Source organism: Sinocyclocheilus anshuiensis, unplaced genomic scaffold (assembly GCF_001515605.1).
Source record: "Sinocyclocheilus anshuiensis isolate Anshui unplaced genomic scaffold, SAMN03320099.WGS_v1.1 scaffold1366, whole genome shotgun sequence".
In the NCBI taxonomy this organism is placed as follows: Eukaryota; Metazoa; Chordata; class Actinopteri; order Cypriniformes; family Cyprinidae; genus Sinocyclocheilus; species Sinocyclocheilus anshuiensis.
In genome coordinates this window covers 130898-136112 of record NW_015554162.1, presented here as the reverse complement: position 1 = coordinate 136112, position 5215 = coordinate 130898, and the positions used below count along the sequence as shown (strand labels likewise).

Below are 5215 nucleotides of genomic sequence, written 5' to 3'. Positions count from 1 at the left end.
GCACGTTAAAAACAATTTATAGTCTTTTCTACGCCCGTGTTTTGTTCTCACAGACACCCGGTAACAAGTAACAAAACAACATTAAACTCCAGCAAGAAGATAAAGTAATTTTTGCAAAATCATAGACATGTATTTACAAATCATAATGGGAACACAGAATGATCTTGGAGAGAGCTTTACCGAGCTGACTGCTGTAACTGAACGCGACCGCTCTCTCTGACCGATACCCGATCCGAGAAAAATGGCACTATCGGAGCCGATACCCGATATGAATATCGGATAGGGCGCATCCCTAACATTTACTTTCTCAACCGTTTACGTGACAAAACTGTGTTTACGGGGATATTTTAACATAATTTTGTGTGTATTTGTCCACAAACTAGTCTATGAGGCGGCTCTCTGTGCGCAGCTCAGAAAACAGCGCGTGGTAGCTACAGAAGTGTCTGCTTTATCTCGCGCTTGAAGAATGGATTAAAAATAAAATCACATTATTAATAAGCAAAAATAAAAATGTTAATTTTATAAAGAGTAGGCATATTCGATTCCTGGCCTTAAGTAACTTAAGTGATTCCATAATAGATTTTTTATTCCCTATTAATTAGCTACTAGCATAGGCTACAAAATATTTCTTTCATGCTATTTCATGTGAATAAATATGTGCATGGTAACTACTGGACTGTGTTAAATATATTTGTAATTTTTTTCTCAATATTGGCGATTATCGTCTGTAACTGACTTTTATTATCGACATCGCGATACTTGCAAGACATCGTCGATATACGATAATATCGTCATATCGCCCAGCCCTAGTCACAACACAGTTTTAGAAGACAGCGTCATTTTGCTGCCTACCTTTTGGGTCCATTTTTTGGCTTTCTTAGAGTATTGAAAGCTCACTTGTGATTTTTTTAAGTGGCCGTCTTACTAGGCAGCTTACTACACTGTAAATGGTTTAAGACTGTAAAAATGCTATGGTAAAAACCTGTTAGTTGGTTAATGGTAAGTTCCCTTACTATATACAGTGAAAAACTATAATAGATCTAACAGAACATTACATATGATTTTACAGTAAAATACTGTGGAATGTAAAAAAGAAAAAGGCATCTTGTATTTTGCAGTGAAATTCGTAAATTGACATTCCCAGAATTCCGTGTGACACTTCACATTTGATGGCATTTCATGTGAATAACTGTTTCTTTGTTAATTTCTGATACCATTGTTGCCTCAGCTTGTGGAAAGGCTACTTGTAATGAGCTTTGATTCCTCATGTGACTTGCTGTTTTACCACCCGTGTTATTATGGGGATTGTCAGTATATGTTAAAGTTACAAAACTCATTTTAGTAGTGTGCTTGGTCATGCTGATTCAGCAGAAAAGAGCTTGTTGGATTTACCAGATTAAAATGTTTTATTTATTTAATTAAATTAGCCTTTTTTAATTTTTTTTATTTTAACAAATTACAACAGTTTAAAATGGTAAAATTGACAGGTTGTTCTGTAAAGTTGTTTACATTTTTATTGTATTTTGTGTTTTTTTTTTTCTGTAAAAACAGCAGATTTAAGTGAAAGCATGTTTCTTACTCTGCATTGCAAAAATGGCCAAAAGGAGGCACTGCCATGTTATCCCATCAATATGACATTTCCTCTTCATATCACAGCCATATGTGGAGAGGTGTCTTATTAATTCCAATCTCCACTTCAAAGATCTTGTGCATAGGCTACGACCTAGAAGAAATTGTGTTTAGGGGGATAGGAAGGGCAAGGAATTAAATTAAAATCACAAGGAATGTTTCTGGTTCTTATTCCACTTAATGTTTCTAGTGTCCTAGTGATTCAGTTGGCATACTTAGCACTTTTAAATATTAAAACATGGTTCCAACAATATAATGAACAAAAATTCTGCATTACACCAATTGTTGTAAATCCAGTTACCATTTTTATTCAACTAAAATTTGTGATTGTTTATCGTAACTACAGATTATCATATTAACATCTAGTCAGAAAGTACATTGATTAAAGTCTCACAAGCCCCGGAGTTGAATTTCATAAAAAAAAAATGTTAGGATCAAAGTCAATGATTTAGGAACAGGATCTTAGACATGAATATGCAGATTGGACCCATGTGACACCCTTATGTCTATTATTTTAAGATGTGTAAATTGTTTTTGGGTGTTATGCTTCACTATTGAAGATGCTTTTGTGTTTTGTATTCAAGGACAGGCACTTTATTGATAGTTGAGCGTCTGTTATATCATGTCCAAACCTTGAGAGACATTACACAGGATCATTCAGGGCTCAACGTTAAGGATTCAGATTATTACTTGCCCTGTCAACATTTTCACTGGCCCTGACACAAAAAATACAATTGTTGCCTTTATCATTGTTTTTGATCTATGTTATTTATTTATTTGTTCTTTTATGAAACCAATATTTTAGATACCAATTACATTTTACAATATACAATTTCGATACAACAACAAAAACTACTAGCCTGACAAATATAAAGTCCAATCATTATTAAATACAAGTGAACAGTTAGTAAATAAGAACAAATGAACAAATTACAAACAATAGCACAACTGAATATATAGAACAAAGACACAAATGAAATAATGCTTTAGGATTTTATGTTTGTAGGTATTCAGGTACAGAAATTGAATAAATCACATAAAATAACATGTCCATATTCTTCACTGTGTTGCACCTTGATTTTTCATAGCCATTTGAAATTAGTGGTAACCACTGCATTTTAATCATGAATCGATAAAAAAAAAAAGATTATACACATGTGTAGCATGTGCAATGTTTGATTGAAATTAGACTGCATAATTTCAAAATTTGAAGCAAAAACAGAATGGTCTGACTTTAGCTTTGTGAAATTATGCTACATAAAACCTGCATGAAACAGAAACAGCAGATGGGCTGAATGAGACGCAGATTCACTCTCTAACAGCAGGTGGCGCTTATGCAACAGCAGTGGTTACTGTTGTAAACAAAGCAGAGCTGTGCGCATTAGCACTACTTTAAATACATTATACCGAGCCAAGATGCAAAGGAAACGCCATGTAAACTTTTCTGAAAACAGTCAGTTCCCCTCAGAAACACATCCATACAAAATTCAATATTTAGGATTTTCTTCTTATATTTCACAGTGATCTTGCGCTGCCTGCTACAGTATTTTCTCCTCTTTGCATTCATCTTCAGCGTCGCGGGCCTCTGTTAACGGCCGTTTACAGGCTAAATATAATATTAACGTAAAATTTCCACACAAATGACATTTTGAAAAAAAATATTGCGATGAAGTTTGTGTGCAAGCACGGAACAGAGATAGTCTGAAATAAAACAAAAAAAATGCCCGGTTGATCGGTGCATCTCTACTCCACTGTATAAATTAAATATAGATTAATCATTGTTAAAGCTACAAAGTTACTCACCAAGACGGGTATTTTGACATACTTTTGTATGTATTTGTCCATTCAAATGCTAGAAAGACGTGGAAAGAAACTTAACTCGGGTTTCTGGCATCAGAGACGTTGCTGTCTGTGCGCGCGCTGTACACACAGAACAGCGCGCGAGTACTGAATGAAGTTGTCTTTCGCACCTTGCAGGAATGCTGTTAAGTTGCTTGATTTTTTTAATTAGCAAGGCTTAAAAACAGATCCAAATGATAAATTTTTTTTGTGACAACGCAGCAGTGGCCCGATCGTGCCAGTGACAAATCCGTCAACTGTCCCGAGCGTCTTTCACGCTAGCCCCGGGCCATCGGGCAGTCCTTACTGTCTAGCCCTGTCATTTGTTATTTCTCTTGAATGTCCTATGGACAAAGCAGAAATTCCTGATTTAGAAGATGACCTTGAAAGATGAACCTGGTTTCTTGTAATGATAGCCCAACACAGTGTCTTATAACAAGAAGAAAGCACTTTTAGGAACGAACAGTTTCCACAAAGAAACTTCCCAAAGATTCCTTCATTAAAATATCTCCGTTTATGTTACAGCTCTAATGAGGTCACTGAGGATTGCTACACAGCAAGATCTGTATCTTAACAACATTTAGATAAAAGAGGCATAGTCAAACTAACTTACATCCTCATATGATCTGAATGTTCTACATGTTGGTGCTCTCATAAAACCCCATTAGGTGAAACAGCAACACCAGATTAAAAGTCTGTTGATATTAACAAGTACATTCACTCCCAGGTTTATTTTCTATAGTGCTAGTGTTGCTATAGTGATAGATTATTTTCCACTCTCACTGAATTCAGATATGGCTCATCTGTTGCATGATGGTGGTTTTATACTGCAGGGCTCTACGCTTACTTTTATTTTTATTTAAAAAATTTAGGAGCACGTTCAAAATGTTAGGAGCACCTTCTAATCAATAATCCATAATTGTATAAAAAAATTTGCCTTCCCATTACGAGGTGATATTTGACTCCTTAAAGTGATTTACAGTGGAATTTAGTTTTTTACCTTTGTAATGGAATTTTTCTAACTTTATTAAATGTCGTCATGTGTCAAATTCTTTAAAAATGATATTTTATAAGCTTTTTAAAAATTATAATTAAAACGACAGAATAAGAACAAGTAGAATAAGAAACATAAGCGCTGTGTCTGTGTTTTAAACTATTTTCGATGACGAAATAGAGCAAAATCAGACAATAGTGTTATAGTCAGACAATGTAAGTCAGTTAATATTAACTTCTTGTTTATTGAACTGTTGTATTAAATCAGTATCACATTTACAAACTCCCTTAAAAATCATTAAAAGTTGTCACTCATCTTAGTTCATCGCGATCTCACATTTATAATCAACGAAGCTCTCTACACTGCGCAATCAATCTCTTATTTACACCCTGTCTACACTTTGCTTATGAAAGGATTCGTGAGATATGTCTGTGATACATTACAGAACACTGCAAAAACACGTAGAAACCTTTGAAGCTCCCCTGAGCACAATCACAAGTATGATGATGATCGGGTCAGTCGCACTGGTGCTCCTAAAACATTTTTTTCAGTCGCACGCAGTAGTTTTCAGTCACACGCAGTAGTTTTCAGTCGCAAATGCGACTGAAATGGGCGCACTGTAGAGCCCTGTACTGAATAAGCCAAATTATCTTTTTTTTTTTTTTTTGTGCTGGAATAAGTATTACTTGATTCAGTGTGCTTGCAGGGTAAGAAAATAGAGTGTGATGGACAAGTAAAAAAAATAATAATCTT

The 5215-nt window shown here is 34.9% G+C and overlaps 1 protein-coding gene across 1 annotated transcript in view; it reads left to right on the top strand.

Annotated features, from left to right (window-relative positions):
* LOC107670888 (E3 ubiquitin-protein ligase MYCBP2-like) overlaps positions 1–5215 on the top strand; it is a 64444-nt gene that overhangs the window by 39346 nt on the left and 19883 nt on the right. The gene's annotated exons all lie outside the window — the stretch shown is intronic.